This window comes from Rana temporaria, chromosome 2 (genome assembly GCF_905171775.1).
Source record: "Rana temporaria chromosome 2, aRanTem1.1, whole genome shotgun sequence".
In the NCBI taxonomy this organism is placed as follows: Eukaryota; Metazoa; Chordata; class Amphibia; order Anura; family Ranidae; genus Rana; species Rana temporaria.
In genome coordinates, this window is record NC_053490.1 from 499,496,473 (window position 1) to 499,517,097 (window position 20,625).

The window sequence follows — 20,625 nt, forward strand, 5'->3', positions numbered from 1 at the left end:
ATATTAACACCACTGTTTATTAAATCTGTTCAGTAAAAAATACATTAATTATTTTTAAAGTGGAGTTCCACCCATAAATATAACATTACATCAGTAGTTTTAAAAAAATGTCATTAGTCCTTTAAGAAAAAAAAATATTTTTTAGATGCCTTCAAAGTGTTGTTGCTAGGCAGAATAGTTAATCTTCCCTCTTCCTGCACCTAGGTGCTTAAGCTTCCTAACCTACACCGCACAGACTCCTGGGAATGTAGTGGGTGTAACTTTCCAGGAGTCTGTGCACTCCCCAGTCTCAAAGAATCATGTGACTTGGACAGTACAGGTGCTGAAACCTGATCTGAAACCTATTACACTGCTTGTGCAGCACTGAGCATGTGCGAAATCTGCAAGGCTGAAATACAGGAAGTCATACAGTCTGGCTTCATGATGCCCACACTTAAGATGGCCCCAGTCAATTTCTATTTTATAAAGTGTCTAAATGCTGTAACAACCTAACAAAACGGACCTTAGTTTACAGACTAACGTTACTAGAATACATTAAGCTTGTGTATTACAGGGGTATTTGTATTTAAAAAGTGAAATTGTGTCCGGAACTCCGCTTTAATGCACACAAACGCAATATAATACCCAATTTTTTGGTAAAATAAAAAGAATGAGGTTGCATCAAGTAAATATACCAAGACTCAAAATTGCACACACTGGTGAAACAGCGGAAAACTATGTTAACCAAACCTTTCCAATGTTTTAAAAGCTCATCACTCTAATATGGATAACATCAATTTTATATAGATAACAGTGAATTAAGGCCCTAGAATTATTGCTCACTCCGGTCGGCACTATGTGCAATATGGGTGATGCAATACTCTATATATGAGACGCCACTGCCCACCTCTCCATCTCCTCCAATCAAAGTACTCTGCATTCATTCAGAAAATGGAGAGCATTCTCTGAATGGTGCCCGTGCCGAGTAGCTGACCTCCTGTGTTAAGAATGCAGCAGGGCATCTGCTCGGCATGGGAACCAGAAGCAAGCAGAGATCACTGGAGTAGCAGAGCCTATTATATTGATTTTCAGCTTCCAGGGGCATTGACAAGCCTTGCATTACTGTGTGGAGTTACAGACAGAAGAACAGGAAGTGAGGATTTCTCAGAAGAAATAAGGACATTTAAAAGCAAAATGGAAGGATGAGGTAAGTGAAGGAGGACTGCACTTAGGTAAAGGAAGCTATTTAGGAAAAAAAAATTGTACCTTTACAACCCCTTTAAGTTTGAAAATGACTTGCTAAGCTATTGTTAGACTTGCCAGGCTTCCCAAATTTGTTGCACAATTGCAGCAATTCCACATTGCATGACTCCAAATCAACTTTCTTTAAAAAGCATTCTGTAAGTCTGGTATAAATTTCTGGTTCATTTATGTTGTACAATAGTCATCCCACCACAGGGGTCACTGTGGCTAAATGTTCATGCTGTAGACTTGCAGAGCTCTTGCTGTAGACTCACCACTGCAACTTTGCTAGATACTTGCCACGCAAATTTGCTACAACTTAGAAAAGTGTCAACTAGAACTTGTGCTTCAAGTGCTCTGCAAGTGTACAACTCGCTAGTGAAAATTTGCAGCAAGTTAAGAAACTTACAATTTAACAATGCCACACATTTGTAACAAGTTATCTTTGCTATCTGGGTTATTAATCTGTAAATGCTTTATTGCACGTTTTCTGAGCACAGGTGCTTTTGAAGCTGCTTTATTGTAATACCTTGTTTTATTTTACTTTATACAGGTTTGAATTTTTTTAGCACGGTTATCATATTTTCTTTGTCCTTGGTACAGTTGTTTTCAACAGAATACAGAATTTTTAGGACAAAGCATTATTTTATGGGAATTTGGTTCCAGAAATGATGCAGGATATCTGGTTCACGGTTAAGAACGGCCAGTACCAACGAGTCCACAAGGACGCAATGTACAAAACCAGTAATTGCACCCAGTGTGCTTTAATGGCCATATCAGAATAATTTGTTTTCTCGCTGCTAGAACAAGATAGGGACGTTATCAACGATGTGTAAATTGCTTTTGACATCAAAGCTCTTTACCTTGGCTGCAGAGTTAGTATCTCTCCTCCTCTTTGTAATTATCACTAGGTTCTATTAGACAGGAAATTAGATTTCCGTTCACATGGACAATCTGTAACCAAACATATATTATAGTGGAGAGCTCTACAATAGGTCGCATGACCAGAGCATGATTTCAAACCCTGAACAGAAGCAACCGTGGTAGAAAAGCAAACATCGCTTATAGTCATAGGGCCAGATTCAGAGAGAGATACGATGGTGTATCTCCTGATACACCGTCATATCTCAGAGTTGCGTCGGTCGTATCTATGCGACTGATTCATAGAATCAGTTACGCATAGATATACCTAAGATCCGACAGGTGTAACTGTGTTACACCGTCGGATCTTACCTGCAATTTAAAAATGACGAGGGCGTTCTCGCTTATTTACGCTGAGAAATATGTAAATCAGCGAGATACGCAAATTCACGAACGTACGCGGACCCGAAGCAGTGTTGTCACGACGTTTCCATATCGGTTTTCCCGGCGTATACTTACCCCTGCTTCTATGAGGCGCAGCCAATTAGTTAAGTATAGCCGTCGTTCCCGCATCGATTTTGAATTTTTTTAAGTCGTTCTCGAATACGGATGGACGTCATTTACGTAAGCGTCGAAACCACTGACGTCCTAGCGACGTCAGTGGGAGCAATGCACGCCGGGAAATTTTGCGGACAGCGCATGCGCATTTAAATCGGAGCGGGAACGCGCCTGATTTAAATAGTACACTCCCCCTAGCCGCGGAATTTGAATTCCGCCGGGGGTTTTACGATCCGCCGCCGCAAGTTTGGAGGTAAGTGGTTTGTGAATTACCCACTTGCCTCTCAAACTTGCGGCAGCGGATCTTAAATCACATAGATCACGCGGATCTAAAGATCCGCTGATCTATGTGAATCTAGCCCCTTGACTAAGGACATCATGTACAAATGGGTATAAACAGGGCCGGATTAACAATGGGGCTGATGGAGCTGCAGCTCCAGGCCCCTTTCTCAAGATAGGCCCATTTGCCCAAAAAAAAAAAAAAAAAAAAAAATTTTTTTTTTTTTTTTTTTTAAGAATTTTTTTTTTCTAAGATCGAATTTGGGGGGTTGTAGCTCGATGACCAGAGGTCACAGAAACCCCACATTTGGAAGTAGGCATGGGAAGAGCTACCCCACAACTGGTTAAAATATGGGACGGCTATCATTTATGGTTCCGGAGATACGGGCCTGCTTGCACAGCCTGTCAGAAGCTACATTCAGAGTGGCCAATATAATACAAGCTGACACACTGCAGCAGACTGATAGGATCACAGTGCTTATAATAATTATTTGTATATTACTCATGGTAATTAACCCCTTGCCACCCAGGCCAATTCTGACACTTCTCTACTACATGTAAAAATCATCATTTGTTTTTTGCTAGAAAATTACTCTATGGTGGTCTTTGGGTGGTCTTTGCACTTTTTATGTTGCACGGTACAGAGCTGCACGATTCTGGCTAAAATGAGAATTTCAATTTTTTTGCTTAGAAGATAGATCACGATTCTCTCACGATTGTTGCGGCGTAACATCATCTTTCACATTAAAAAAAAAAAAATGGGCTAACTTCACTGTTTTGTTTTTATGGTTTTTATTATTCATTGAAGTGGGAAAATGCAGTGTGACATAAAATATTGCAGCAATAGCCATTGTATTCCCTAGAGTCTCTGCTAAAATATATATAATGTTTGGCAGTTCCAAGTAATTTTCTAGCAAATAATATTGCTTTCTAACTTAAGAAACAAGTGTTGGACTTTAAGTGGTTAAATTTAGTTACAATGTTAGTTAGTTACAATGTTTCATTTTGTTTACAAACTTCGCAGACTGCCCAGATTTGTTCTTTACACACAGAAGTGTATCCCTTTGATCTAAGAAGGAAGCGTTAGTTACAATGTTTCCTGTTAAAAACTTGGCAGACTGCCCAGATATTTTCTTTTGACAGCTGAAAGTCTCTCCACTTGTTATATGAAAGAATCAGCAAACTCTGCATTGAAGATCGTCGGGGGGGTTGAATCGAGATCACGATTTTTTTAACGATTAATTGTGCAGCTCTAGCATGGTACTTGCGCAGCAATTTTTCAAACATGTTTTTTTGGAAAAAAATGTTTCATTCATTAAAAAAACAGTTAGTTAGTTAAGTTAGCACAATTTTTTTTGGTATCCTAAGCGATGCTTTACATTTTTTTAGGTTACATGTTTAGAATTACAGAGGAGGTCTAGTACTAGAATTATTGTTCTCGCTCTAATGATCGTGGCGTATGTAACCTGTGTGTATCTGGCTCTGATACTACCAGTGCCTACCCAGCCACTGACTACCATCTCTCCCCAGCCTGTCCCCACACACCCTCTCACCTGCTGACCTGTGGATGGGGGAATCACTCCTGCAGTGCTATTGTGTTCTGCCAGTGCGTACAATGATCAGTGTTGCTAACTATAGCTGGCAGCACTGATTGTTTTAAGAAAAAAAAAAAACAGGCTGGTTGTACTCAAGTTGATTGATAGATTGACTTGTGTAAAACCAGCTAGCCCATACATAGATTGACTATGGCTGGTCTCTGCATAATTGGCGTAATTTCAATCCATGTATGACCCGCTTAACCACTACTCAGTCCCTAAATATCCTTCCACTCCTGTACATAGTGCTCACTGTCATACTCTCCACACTCCTCTCCTGTACATAGTGCCCACTGTCATACTCTCCACACTTCTCTCCTATACATAGTACCCACTGTCATACCCTACACACTCCTCTCCTGTACATAGTGCCCACTGTCATACCCTCCACACTCCTCTCCTATACATAGCGCCCACTGTCATACCCTTCACACTCCTCTCCTGTACATAGTGCCTGCTGTCATACACTTCTCTCCTGTACTTAGTGCCCACTGTCGCACCCTCCACACTCCTCTCCTGTACATACTGCTCACTGTCATACCCTCCACACTCCTCTCCTATACATAGTGCCCACTGTCATACCCTCCACACTCCTCTCCTATACATAGTGTTCACTGTCATACCCTCCACACTCCTCTCCTATACATAGAGCCCACTATCATACCGTCTACATTCCTCTCCTGTACATACTGCCCACTGTCATACCCTCCACACTCCTCTCCTGTACATACTGCCCCATCATACCCTCCACACTTCTCTCTGGTACGTACTACCCTCTGTCATACCCCCTCACTCTTCCTGTACATACTGCCCATTGTCATACCCTTCACACTCCTCTCCTGTACATAGTGCTTTTTTCCGTACCCTTTGTACTCCTCTCCTGTACATAGTGCCCACTGTTAGACCCTCCACATTCCTCTCCCTCACCTGCACATTCTTCCCACTTATATACCGTCCATACTCCTCCCCTATGTCGCTTACCCACAAAAACAGTTCTTTAAAATTATACTGAATATCCTCAATGTTACCAGCTCTAGAATGGACACACTTTTGTTAGTTCAACTAAAGGAAATATCAGTTCTCATATTTGTTCTGCCCCATTATTAGTACTCATTTAATTTTGTGATTACTACTATGATGTATAGAGGAACATCGGGGATCTCAGCTACTCTAAATATAGCACTTATATAAAAAAGTGTCCCTGAGAATATTTTTTAAATGTTGGCAACTGTGCACTTAGGCACTGCCCAAGGGCCACCGTCCACCGGGTCAGTAGGGGGCCCCATGAGAGGCTCCTGGGATCCTGTGATAATAAAGCGGTAGTAAACTTTCCTGACATTACTACTTTTTAGAGGCCCTGAGGTAGGTTATGCCACAACGTACAAGTATGCACAGCATATTAGCACATTAGTGTACACTTACATTTTCAGACTGAGCCCTCCAGTGCTGCGATGAATCAGGCGGGGCCCGGGCGCTTACATCTTCACCCGGTCTTCCTTCTGGGTTCTGTGCCTTTGGTCACTTGCCTTGGCAGGGCTGCGTTCATGTCATTCCCACGCATTTATTTATTATTTATTACACCCCATTCACACCTCCGCGACAAAACGCCCGACGCCGGCCGCTCGTGCCGCTGGAGGGGAGAATTCCCATTGCCGTCTATGAGATGGTTCACATCTCATAGACGCCGTACACCTGCGGCATGAAAAAAAGGCCCGGACCCTTTTTTTCAGGCGGCATTGGCGTTCGGCCATACAAAGCAATAGGAAGGATTTGTAAAAAAAAAAGTTACACTATTCGCGGCAAAATACGCCGCGTACGCGGCGTTACTTGTCGCGGAGGTGTGAATGCAGCCTAAAAGGCCCCACCAAAATCCTCAGCACCAGGCCCATGATGTTCTTAATCTGGCCCTGGGTATAAATACGAAAATGTTCATTAGATTTAAAAATCAAAGCACATTTCTGGGAAAACACCCCCCCAAACAATTGGTCCCACTCCACTTGTTCCTACGATTTTAAGTTTATAAAAAAATAACATACAAGGCACTTATTTACTTACCGAAATCTGCTGTCCTGTGATCCTCTAAAGAACTCCTTCTGCTAGTAGAGACTGGTGATCCAAAACCACATCCAAGCCCACTATGTGTCTTTCCTTCTTAAAAAAGGGGTTCTAAAGGTACAATTTATTTTTCCTAAATAGCTTCCTTTACCTTAGTGCAGTCCTCCTCCACTTACCTCATCCTTCCATTTTGCTTTTAAATGTCCTTATTTCTTCTGAGAAATCTTCACTTCCTGTTCTTCTGTCTGTAACTCCACACAGTAATGTGAGGCTTTCTCGCTGGTGTGGAGTGTCGTGCCTTCCCCCTCCCTTGGACTACAGGAGAGTCAGGATGCCCACTAACACACAGCTCCTTTCTCTACCTGCAACGTAGAGAGCGTCCTGACTCTCCTGTAGTGCAAGGGAGGGGGCGAGCATGACACTCCACACCAGGGAGAAAGCCTTGCATTACTGTGTGGAGTTACTGACAGAAGAATAGGAAGTGAGGATTTTTCAGAAGATATAAGGAGATTTAAAAGCAAAATGGAAGGCTGAGGTAAGTGAAGAAGGACTGCACTAAGGTAAAGGAAGCTATTAAGGGGGGAAAAAATTGTACCTTTACAACCCCTTTAAGTCTTCATGACCCTGTGAGAATTCTTTTATTGGGCAATGCTGACCACTAATTGAAAGCATCCGTGTAACCAGGGAACGACGTGGGCACTTAAAGAGAAACTCTGCTCTTCTAGGAAAGCTCTCCAAAAAAAATTGCAGTGTGTTTGTGGGAATTTTAGTCATTCAGCCAAAAGAACATGTGTGAGTTCAGGGACTGATGTTGACATTTCAATCCATGTCAAAGGTGTTCAGTAGAGTAGAGATTAGGTCAGGGCTCTGGGCAGGCCACTTGAGTTCCTACAATCTATACTCATCATGCCTCGTCTTTATGGACCAGGTGTTGTGCACAGTCATGCAAGTACAATGAATGGGAAGAGAAAGGACCACCCAAACTGTTTCCACAAGGTTGAAGGTCCTTGGAGAACCTTCATGGGGTAATCACCCAAAGGTGACACTGAAAGTTCAAACGAACACGGGCTGAATTTGGGGTGACATCGGCCGGTTCAATAAAAAAACGGCTGACATTTGGCCCGTGTGCAAGGCAGCAGGTCCAACAAAAGCTGACCATTTGGCCGCCATCTGTCGAACGAGCACGCTGGAAAACCAACATCCAGCCAGCTCCTGATCAGTGATCTTAGCCATTGGCTGGAGGTTCAATAAAAACCGTCCGACATTCGACCTGTGGGTAAAGTAAGTGGTTCCATTCGGTCGGCCTCTGTCAGATGAGCATGCTGAAAAACCAGCAGCCGACCGGATCCCAATCCAAATCTGACAGGAGTGTTCTGGCAGGGGGGGCCATCCCCCTGTCCCAACACAAAAGAACCTGCTGGGCTGAACGAAAAAAAAAAAACTAGTGGTGTATACCAAGCTTTGCTCTCACTTTCTGGTGTCTATGTTGTCTCAAGTGCAGGAAGTCAAGTAAGACTAATGGGACATCATTCAAGGTGTAGTGCTAACCAATGAGTTCAGTCCAGCCAGGTTTTAGGGCTTGTTGGTCCACTTTTTTTTAAAAGAAAGTAAAAGTTCCACAAATCCACAGTTGCCCTCACAGGGGTTTTCACCATCACTTTATACACAAAATAAAAATGGCCTTCTGGCTTCCTCTTGCAGTGCTGATGCTTAGGTCTCAGACTCAGGCCTTTAGTATGGTCCCTCAGACAGCTTCACAGCACCACTGTGCTCACAAACCACTCTGTACCACTCTCTCTTCACATTTGCAGCTCTCTGCTGCATTGGCCCATGCCCTAGCCTGGGCAGGGGACCTCCTGTCTCCTGGGTGGAGCCACTGCCTGTTGGTCTTTGGTAAAACCTTGAGACAAGGTTAGAGTTAGAGGCTCTTTAAAGCCTCTAGACTCCAGAACCAAACTAAAAAACTATTAAAAACCCAGAGGAAAACCAAAACATAACTTTCTTCAGTTTTTAATTTAATTTTAATTTTGGATTTTCAATCTACATCTTTGAGAACCTCACGTGCCATTTGAGGCCTCGTACACACGAGGGGACATGTCCGATGAAAACGGTCCGCAGACCGTTTTCATCGGACATGTCGGCTCTGAGATTTCGGTCTGATGGTTGTACACACCATCAAACCGAAATCCGCGCGGACAGGATACGCGGTGACGTGGCCACGCCATCGCCGCGTCATCGTCGCGGCGACGTGCGCGACCCTGGAAGGTCAATGCTTCCACGCATGCGTCTAATCACTTTGACGCATGCGAGGGCTTTCGGCCGAGCGGACATGTCCGGTAAGTCGTACAGACGACCGAACATGTCCGACGGACAGGCTTCCAGCGGACATGTTTCTTAGCATGCTAAGAAACATTCGTCCGCTGGAAACCTGTCCGATCCGCCGGAAAATTGTCCGGTCGGCCGTACACACGACCGAACATGTCTGCTGAAACTGGTCCGCGGACCAGTTTCAGCAGACATCTTCGGTCGTGTGTACGAGGCCTGACTCTCCTTCCACAGTGGCAGGGCCCAGCACTGTCACATTGGATAAAGGCAGTAAAATAAAATAAAAAACCCTGACAGTGGTTCCAACTATATTCTAAAACATAAAAAAATATTAAAACATTTTGTCTAGAGATATCTTTTAAGCTTCTGTCTAATGCAAAATCCCTGAGGAACCAACTTTAATTTGCTCACAAATCCAATCCTCATAGCTGAACCCTAAAAATTGTTCTTCGCTTCACTCGTCATTTCACATTAATTGGCATTCATCCATTATCATTCTATGGTTTGCTTATCAGCAACTGCCTGTACTGAAATGGCACTCCGTTTATTACAGCACTCATCCCAGACCAGGGAAAGTGCTCGCTTCAGGTGTAATATCCACATCATAATAATTAATGTGCCTGTTTTATGCTAGCACATATGTCTGCCTTCACATTCACCGAAGCCATTTCTACATAATGAATTCCATCTCTTCTCCTGTGTATGCTTCATGCCCATCATAACACACTGGATAAAGTTTAATATCAAGGTCTAGGCTGTCAGGAATACTCAGAGCTGGCAATGTAATGAGACAGGAAGTTGCTGCAAAGCAATGATGACCACATTATTAACGCAATGAGCTTGTCCTTTCATTACATAGCTTGAAGATGAATTCCTGGTGTGGATATTTTTGCACAGTTACTATTGGTCAAGTATGGACCAATGTATCGTATATACTTGAGTATAAGCCGACCCTAATACAACCCGAGGCATCTAATTTTACTACAAAAAACTAGGAAAAATATACGGTAAGAATATGTAAGTATATGTTCTTTACCTGACCAATCCCCATGGAACCTGGAAATCACTGTAGTAGACACCACTACTCAGTGGCGGCTGGTGCTTAATTTTTTTTTTGGGGGGGGCGCAAACAAATTGAAAAATTCTAAAAAAAAAAAAACATCAATTGCAGCCTCAGGCCTCGTACAGACGACCCGACATGTCCGATGAAAACGGTCCGCGGACCGTTTTCATCGGACATGTCTGCTGGCAGAATTTGGTCTGATGTGTGTACACACAAAAAAAACTCGGTGACGTGGCGGCTAAGTAGCGGCGATGATGACGCGGCGACGTGCGCGAACCCAGAAGTTCAATGCTTCCACGCATGCGTCAAATCACTTTGACGCATGCACAGGATTTCGGGCCAGCGGACGTGTCCGATGAGTCGTACTGACCATCGGACATGTCCGACGGACAGCTTTCCAGCGGACATGTTTCTTAGCATGCTAAGAAACATTTGTCCGCTGGAAACCTTTCCGCTCGGCAAGGAATCCGGTCCGCTAGGCCCTACACACGGTCGGACATGTCCGCGGAAACTGGTCCGCGGACCAGTTTCAGCAGACATGTTCGGTCATGTGTACGAGGCCTCACTGTGCCATCAAACACAGCCACTGTGCCCATCAGATACTGCCACTGTGCCATCAAACACAACCACTGTGCCCATCAATTGCAGCCACTGTAACTGTGCCTATCAATTGCAGCCACTGTGCCCATCAAACACTGCCACTGTGCCATCAAATGCTGCCACTGTGCCATCAAATGCTCCCAATGCTGCCACTGTGCCATCGAATGCTCCCACTGTGCCATTCAATGCTGCCACTGTCCCATCCAATGCTGCCACTGTGATCCCCCCGCCCCCTCGCCATCTGCCCGGCACTTACCCTCTCTCGGTGGGGCAGCTTGTGACAGCCTTGGGTCTTCTCCCTTCCATGCATCTTCTCCCCTCCATGTGTCTTCTCCCATCCTCCTCTCCTCCTCTCCTATGATTGAACGCCTAATAGGCGTCCAATCACAGTGCCTGATGTTTCAGCCAATCAGGTGAACAGTAACAGACCTGGCAACCTGATTGGCTGAGAGGCGGGTCAATGGAATTCCTTTGGCTTTGCTAACATTGAGCTGAGTGAGAAGGAACTCACAGTGTTGTGCCTGCTTCTCACTTTTTTGGACGCCTATTAGAGCCAAATGCAGTGGCGGTGCGTCTATAGAGGGTGCCGGAGCGCCGCCCCCTCTAGCTCTCGCCCATCCACTGATTACAATAACATAAATTAATGCATTTCATGATTCATTGAAGAAATGTATTATTGTGAAAGCTAAATGATCTAGTAATTATGACTTTAATGAACATCTCAGCTGGTTGTGTACTCGGAATGACTGTAAAAAATAAATTAAGAAAATCAATAAAAATATATTGGAATTAAAAAATAGAAAATAATATTGTTGAAAAGTAACTAAAAAAATGTAATTGTAAAAAATTATAAAAAACAACCAACACCGTCCACTGCTGTGCTCATATATACACCCATATGTGTTTGTGCTCTGGGGTACACACCCTAATGCTATAGGCTGCGCACACCAATCTGTACACTGTATTGTCAAAAGCATTCGCACACCTGCCTTTACGCAAACATTAACTTTAATGGCATCCCAGTCTTAGTCCATAGGGTTCAATATTGAGTTGGCCCACCCTTTGCAGCTATAACAGCTTCAACTCTTCTGGGAAGTCTGTCCACAAGGTTTAGGAGTGTGTCTATGGCATGGGTCTTCAAACTACGGCCCTCCAGTTGTTCAGAAACTAGAATTCCCATCATGCCTAGTCATGTCTGTGAATGTCAATGTGTTACAATGCCTCATGGGATGTGTAGTTCTACAACAGCTGGAGGGCCGTAGTTTGAGGATCCCTGGTCTATGGGAATGTTTGACCATTCTTCCAGAAGCGCATCTGTGAGGTCAGGCACTGATGTTGAAAGAAAAGGCCTGGCTCTGCTATAATTCATCCCAAAGATGTTCTATCGGGTTAAAGTCATAACTGACAGGCCGCCCAAGGACAGCATGAATCAGAGAAGCAGCCAAGAGGCCCATGGTAACTCTGAAGGAGCTGTAGAGATCAGATTCCGATTTAAAGGAAGTAAACCCAAATTATTATTTTTTTAATTAATGCTTGTACAGTATAGGATTTCATGTCATCTGTACCCTGTCTTGCCACGAAGAGTTAATCCAGCCCTGAGCAGTCCTCTTATCTTTATTCAGTGAGCCAAAACAGGTGTGTGTTTCTCCCCTAGCTGTGAGTGATAGGTGATTTACATATCTCATGCACGAGCCTGAGAGAGACATGCTGTGTACTTCAGATCCCCTCCTCCTTTCTTCTCCAGCTCTCCCAGGATTGGCTACTCCACACCTCAGCATGATTGGGCATGCTGAAGTCATGTGGTGACATTCCTGGGTTTTGACTGGATGTTAGTGATCATGGGGCACAATCCACAAGACCAGCAGAAGTTCAGTGTAAGACATATCGATGCCTGGCCAAGGGAAGTGTAGGGGTGGGCGGGAGTCTAATGACATCCCGACTCACAGAGCTCCAAACAACAGACCCACCCACATAATCTTTCGTTTTCAGTTCTTATAACAAATCCTCATGGGGTGCCCAGAGTTACCCCAGATCTTTAAAGTGGAGGTTCACCCTATAAAAAAATTCTAACAATACATCCAGCCCAGTCCTGCATATAAAATGACACTGACCTTTTTTTTTATTTGCCGTAGATATCGCTTAGCCGTGGAATTCACCGCGGCTTCCGGGTAGGGAATCCCGCGGGAGTGGGCATTCCTATTGTCATGCCAATTGATTGACATGCTAAACGACGGTGCACACAGCGCGTCACGACTTCCCGAAGGAAGCTCGGGTCGGCTCGGCTCTAATCGGCGCCTGCGCACCGGCGCCAAATAGAGCCGAGCTGAGCTTCCTTTGGGAAGTCGTGACGTGCTGTGTGCACCATCGTTTAGCATGTCAATCAATTGGCATGACAATAGGAACGCCCACTCCCGCGGGATTCCCTACCCGGAAGCCGCGGTGAATTCCACGGCTAAACGATATCTACGGCAAATAAAAAAAAAAGGTCAGTGTCATTTTATATGCAGGACTGGGCTGGATGTATTGTTAGAAATGTTTTATAGGGTGAATCTCCACTTTAAGATAACTAGCCATGCCCTTGGTGCTGAACCATAATGTAAGCTCTAGTTTCCAGGCCTTTGGAGGAATGAATTTGGATGAATATTTGTTTAACATTTCATTCATTTTTCAATGTTTGAAATGTTCTTGCTTCTAGCTGGTTAATACTCATCCACAATGTATATATAAGAAGGTAGAAGTATCATTAAACAGGAAGAGCTCTGAGCTTTATCAAAGCTAATTTAACCAGTGGAGAGAGGTTTGATAAGCACTGCTGTGTTTCTCTATTGATCACAATGCTTTGTCATAGTCCTTGTACTGCAGCAAAGCTCTAGACAGCGCACAAATAGAACACTCTGTTTCAGGGTCCACTGAGTTCCCCATAACAATCAATAGATCATTTTTTTTCCAGGCTGGCCCAATTTCTTTGCATTGTGTTCAACAATCCTACTTTAGAAAGAACACCGGGCAGATAGAAACTAAAAAAACAAAAAAAACATAAAAAAAAAATGAAATGTATTTTTAAACATAGTTAAAGTGGAATTCCAGACAAACCCTAACTGGCCTTAAAACTGACTCCTCCCACTTATAATATCTATGCCATGGCGTACCTTGGCACTCCAGGTGTTTTGGAACTTCATTTTCCATGATGCTCAACTACACTGCATGAGTGCATGAGCATCATGGGAAATGTAGTTCCAAAACATCTGGGGTGTCAAGGTTTGCCATGCTATGCTAACTAGCCTGTGTAAGAAACATGCATATACTTACCTATTTTCAGCCTGCTCCAGTCTGGTCACCTGACCTCTCCTGTGTCGGTTAGTGGTGCCTGCAGAGGAGAGAACGCTCAGACAATGGTTGGTAAAGCCTGGAGTGGTGACATCCCCCTTGGGCTTCAATGGCCCATTCAATGTCAGCACTCCTTCCTCTCCCCTGCAGCTGTGCTGGCTGACAAAGAGGAACTGGATCACATGACCAGAACATAGTAGCCTAAAAATAGGTAAGTATATACATCTTATACATCTACTTACAGTAGGGTTGCCAATTCATCCCTTTAAACCCGAACACATATGAATTACAAAGGTTCTGAGCAGGGCCGATCATAGGCAGGGTGCACAGGGTGCTTTGCACCCGGCCGCTTGCAGAGGTGGGGGGCGCCTAAATGCCAGAGTTCTCCCCTCCCTCCTTTCTCTCCTTGTTTGTGTCCATCCAGAACTAGTGTGTGAGCATAGGGCAGCCTGTCCAGCCTGGCAGTGCTTGGGGGGGGGCAGGGGGGAATCTCTGTGGTTAAGTCTTTGCCATAGAAACATTTGTAAAGGGGAGGGGCTAGTAAAATGACCACGCCCATGTGGGGGCGCCAGAAATATTTCTGCACCCATGCACCTGTGACCCTAGGATCGGCCCCGGTTCTGAGGCTAATTTAGTGCAGATAAGGCACCAAGGGCCAAATCCTCAGCCAGGCGGCGTAACTTAACTTTTTCTATTTAAGTTACACCGCCGCAAATTTCCCAAGTTAGTGCCCGATCCACAAAGCACTTACCTGGGAATTTGCAGCGGTGTAACTTAAATTCCGCCGGCGCAAGGCGTTCCTCTTCAAATGGGGGCGATTCCCATTTAAATGAGGCACGCTCCCACGCCGGCTGTACTGCGCATGCTCGTGACGTCATTTTCCTGACGTGCATAGCGCGAAATTACATTACGCCGAGCTTTGTGGATCGCGACGGGTCAATAAAGTTGCGTCGGGAAAAAAAAAAGATACGGCGGGGAAAAAAAAATTCAAAACAAAAAAAAAATTTTGTCGCTGGACAGAAGGGTCTGCTTTTACATGGTGTACTAACTTTACACTTTGTAAAAGCAGCCCTAATTTTACGTTTGCAAACTAAAACTTACGGAGAAAAAACGAAGCTGAAAAGCTTTGTGGATCTCCGTAAGTGCTAATTTGCATACCCGAGGCGGCATTTCGACACGAAATGCCCCCAGCGGCGGATGCGGTACTGCATCCTAAGATCCGGCAGTGTAAGTCCCTTACACATGCCGGATCTTCTGCCTAACTATGAGAAACTGATTCTGTGGATCAGTTCCATAGTTAGAAACAGGGATACGACGGCGTATCAGTAGATACGCCGTCGTATCTCTTTTGAGGATTTGGCCCCAAGTGAGTTTAATTACCACCTTAATTAGTCACAGAACCTGTGTAATTAATATGTATTCACTTTTAAAGGGATGAGGTGGAAACCCTAATGTGCAGTGAGGGAAAAAAGTATTTTAATGAGTAAAATAAGTATTGGACCCCTTCGCAAAACATGACTTAGTACTTGGTGGCAAAACCCTTGTTGGCAATCACAGAGGTCAGACGTTTCTTGTGGTTGGCCACCAGGTTTGAACATATCATAGGAGGGAATTCGTCCCACTCCTTTTCACTTAGGGGTGTTAATGGCTGTGTATTAAGTTAATTTAACCGGACAGAAAATGTATACTGTTATACAAGCTGCACACTCACTACATTACATTGTAGCAAAGTTTAATTTCTTTCAGTCACATGAAAAGATATAATAAAATATTTACAATAATGTGAGGGGTGTACTGACTTTTGTGAGATACTGTACTGTACATCTTTCTTACATAGAAAGTCAAATAGTATGAATCTAATACCAATACAGATCATGGTCTGTTGGCCAGGTTATGTACAAAGTCGGCATGAAAAAATCAGAGGGATGACCCTAATGACTGTTAAAGGGTTTGTAAAGGATTTTTTTTTTATCTTAATAGCTTCCTTTACCTTAATGCAGTGCTGTTTTCATGTCCTCATTGTTCGTTTTTGCTCTCAAGTTGCTGTAATTCTTCTCTGATCTCCACACTTCCTGGTTGTCTGTTTCCTGATAACCACAGTGCTGGGAGCTTTCTCTCTGTGGTCACTAATCAAGGAGGTGTGATTACTGTGTGTCTAAAACCCCACAGCACCAGTTTCGTTTTCCAAACCATCACTGCCCTGTATTGGCTCTGTGGCTCTGTACAGCAGAGAGGCAGGAAACAACATGCAAAAAACGAAACTAGAAACTACAGGTACATTATATGATTGATTTTTATCTATTTTTAATCGTTTTTCAAAGGAATCAGTTAACTATTATGTCTTTATACCCTGTAAACAGTCATTTCATCAAAATTTTTTTTTTTTATTTACAACTCCTTTAACCACTTAACGCCCGCCGCACGCCTATTTACGTCCACAGAATGGCACGTACGGGCGTATATATACGTCCCTGCCTTCTAGCGGGTCGGGGGTCCGATCGGGACCTCCTCCGCTGCGTGCGGCAGGCGGATTCCCGCGGGGAGCGATCCGGGACGACGACGCGGCTATTCGTTTATAGCCGCCCCGTCACAATCGCTCCCCGGAGCTGAAGAACGAGGAGAGCCGTATGTAAACATGGCTTCCCCGTGCTTCACTGTGGCGGCTGCATCGATCGAGTGATCCCTGTTATAGGGAGACTCGATCGATGACATCAGTCCTACAGCCACACCCCCCTACAGTTGTAAACACACACTAGGTGAACCCTAACTCCTACAGCGCCCCCTGTGGTTAACTTCCAAACTGCAACTGTCATTTTCACAATAAACAATGCAATTTAAATGCATTTTTTGCTGTGAAAATGACAATGGTCCCAAAAATGTGCCAAAATTGTCCGAAGTGTCCGCTATAATGTCGCAGTCACGAAAAAAATCGCCGATCGCCGCCAATAGTAGTAAAAACAAAAAATAAAAATGCAAAAAAACTATCCCCTATTTTGTAAACGCTATAAATTTTGCGCAAACCAATCGATAAACACTTTTTGCGATTTTTTTTTACCAAAAATAGGTAGAAGAATACGTATCGGCCTAAACTGAGGAAAAAAAATCTTTTTTATATATGTTTTTGGGGGATATTTATTATAGCAAAAAGTAAAAAATATAGATTTTTTTTCAAAATTGGCGCTCTATTTTTGTTTATAGCGCAAAAAATAAAAACCGCAGAGGTGATCAAATACCACCAAAAGAAAGCTCTATTTGTGGGGAAAAAAGGACGCCAATTTTGTTTGGCAGCCACCTCGCACGACCGCGCAATTGTCTGTTAAAGCGACGCAGTGCCGAATCGCAAAACCTGGCCTGGGCATTTAGCAACAAAATGGTCCGGGGCTTAAGTGGTTAATGCAGGTCTGTTCAAAGACAAAGAGTCCAAAAGTAAACAGCTTTTGCTGTGCTCTCTCCTATAACTCCTAATACTATGAGAATCTTATCGTGGGATCACAGTGTGTTAAATATTCATCTGTATTACTGATACAGTATTTTGCAGAAGTAGCAGAAACAAATATAACAGACATAAAACTTCAGTTCAAAATGTTAAAAACAAGTAATGATAAAATTGTCCTAAAATAAAAGATTTCCTATAATTTGCTGAAATAACAGGAAAATTAAAATACATATTTTTTACATTATTTATAGTTTTATATATTTTACCAGGAAAAATAAAAAATATATATAAAGAGGAATAATCAACATTGACAAATAACTACTTTTGCAGATGAGGCAAGAGATACTACCTGCAAAATGTAATAACATGGCTTCTGCAACTAAGAAAAAAACTATCTGGAAATATGGTTTAGGAACTTGCCGAAACGCAGAATTACTGAACATGCAAGAAAAACCATTAGGCCTCGTACACACGACCGAGTTTCTCTGCAAAAACCAGCAAGAAACTTGCTGGGAGATATTTTTTCGCCGAGGAAACTGGTCGTGTGTACATTTTCGTTGAGGAAACTGTCGAGAAACTCGACGAGCCAAAAAGAGAGCAAGTTCTCTATTTCCTCGATGGGAATGGAGAAAATTGGCTTGACAAGTTCCTCGACAGCCTAACAAGGAACTCGACGAGGAAAACGATGTGTTTCGCCCGTCGAGTTTCTCGGTCGTGTGTACGAGGCTTTAGGCTGTTCAGCATTTTCTAAGGGAATTGTCTAGAGAGACCCTAATGAAACATATGTAGAGATGTCAACCTGACCCAATCCCTCTGCGTGATATCTATCTGTACCTGCACTAATTACTGACATTTAGTAAACATCTGTTTTGATAACTGATGTTGAATTTGATTTTTTTTTTGTTAAAATTAGATTTGTGAAATGACAGCTATCAGCTCTCTTTTCTGTACAGATTTGGTGCATAAGGCCCCTTCTGTGTCTTTGTGACCCATCCCCACAGAAAACTAGTGTGAAGTTTACCTAGCATCAGATATATTGTGTTATTATAAGTGCATGCATGCTAAGTAATGTGTCAGTGTAATATTTCCATATAACAAAGATCATAGACGGTTCTCCCCCTGGACAATGCCATCAGATGCTTTTCTCTCCAGTATGATGGCACCAGACCTGTTGAGGTGTCACCCAAGGTCAGCGTCTACTTTCTAGACTCATATGCTGGCTAAAAAAGTGACACAGTCATGTAAATACTGGTGCCTGTGTACTCCTTGGATCTGAGCTCTTGGTACCTGCTAAGCCAGCATCTCAATCCAGGAAGCAGGGGTGGATCTAGAATGTCTGATCTGGGAGCGCAGTAAAAAATGATACTCTACTATTCCTGGAAATAACTTCTGACAAGTAGTGCACAGGTGATGCAGGAGTGATCAGGGAATATCACTATGTATTATGTAATTAGATTAGATGATTGGATAGAACCAGTCCCCCTTATGCCAAGTGTCCCTATCAAAGTACCCTTCACATCAGAGTCCCCTTTTACACCACAGTCTCCATCAGAATCCCTCCTTTACATCAGGGTCTCCATCAGAGTGCCCCCTTACAGCAATTGTCCCCATCAAAGTAACCCCTTCCATCATATGTCCTCATCAGAGTGCCCCCTTACATCAATTGTCCCCAGTAAAGTATCCCCTTTCATCAGATGTTCCCATCAGAGTTCCCCTTACATCAATTTTGCCCATCAGTGTGCCCCCTTCCATCATATGGTCTCATCGGGGTGTCCCCTTACGTCATTTACCCTAGCAGAGTGGCTACTTACATCAACTATCTTCATTAGCGTGCACCTTACATCGACTGGCGGCATCAAAATGTCCCCTTACATCAACTGCTCCCATTAGAGTGCTCCTTTACATCAACAGTTACCATAAGAGCATCCTTTTACAGTGCCCATCAGAGTGCCTCCTTATATTACCAGTCCTCATTAAAGTACCACCTTACATCAAATTTCCCCGTCAAAATGCCCCCTTATGTTATCCCCATCAGGCTTATGGATTGGTGGATGCACTTTTAAAGACTGTGGGGGGAGTGCAGATAAATCTGCCCCACTCCAGCACCCCATTAGAGCGGGTCCTACCAGAAAGTGGATGGTGTGATCTCTGAGAGGTCTAGGTTGGAATTACACTTTAAAATAGCCGATAAGGGATTTAATTTAAACTCCAAACTTCTGCACTGAATAATGGCTAACAGACCACAACCCTCTACTATGTACCCATTGCAAAAACAGTTCCACTATAGTACAGATTTTATACGAACATATACTATAATACATTGTAAAAATATGGAATATATTTAAAGAAGAACTTTAGTTACAAACAGCTTCACCCCAAATGTCTACTGTAGATCAGTAGACTGATGAATCAAGGGCAGCCTATTATAGTATAGGCAGCAATAAGCTCAGATACTGTATCTATTATTTGGCTGCAGAAAAACAGGACAAAAACAAGACGTGAAATGGGGTTAGTTCAGACCTGATGTCTGTTATGATGCATTTCCATATAGTGAGGATGGCGAGGGGCTACTTGGGGCAAAGTGGTTTATAACTTTAGTCACCTTAACAGAACATTATACAAAGGAGATCTAAGGTCCAAATAAGAAACATTAAACATAAACATCTAAAACAGGGGGTCTAATATGGTAATGTGAACGGGATACATTAATACCACTGGAACATTAGGACAACATAACACCTTCTAAACAGAGAATAGGACAACAAATCTATAATTGCAGTTTAATGCCCCCTTTCCTAGCAGATTTCCCATTCTGGGTGGTCATAATTGTCTCAATAATATTAATGATGCTTCAATTTTTTTAGTATCATTTTCCGTTGTTGGATCATTGAATGGAGAATGGAGACCCTTGTTATACAATCATCCCATTACAGGCCAGCTTTTTTCTTCCAGAATGATTGAAAAACTGCCAAAGTCTACACTAGAAAAATGACATCTGAAATTTGAAGGGCTACTACAAGCAACAAAGCCACTTTTTATAAATCAGGTGCCATAAAATAACCTAGTAAGGTCACATGAGGGTGAAACCAAAGAGCTTCAAAAATGACTTCAGTAACAAGATTTCTGCATTTTCACCTTTGTGTCCCCAGCCAAACACTCGGAACACAGGTGATAGAATGACCCCAGGCTATCTCCAGATTCTAGATCATTGCTCGGCAGACCATAGCTGGTCATGAAACGAGCCCGAGCCTTGCCTCTCACAAATGAACCTATTCCACAAAGGATGATAAAATAAAAATGAACAA

At 43.2% G+C, this 20,625-nt stretch overlaps 1 protein-coding gene across 5 annotated transcripts in view; it reads right to left on the minus strand.

The window, feature by feature from the left end:
• GRIK1 (glutamate ionotropic receptor kainate type subunit 1) overlaps nt 1–20,625 on the minus strand; it is a 581,617-nt gene that overhangs the window by 143,655 nt on the left and 417,337 nt on the right. The window lies entirely within an intron of this gene.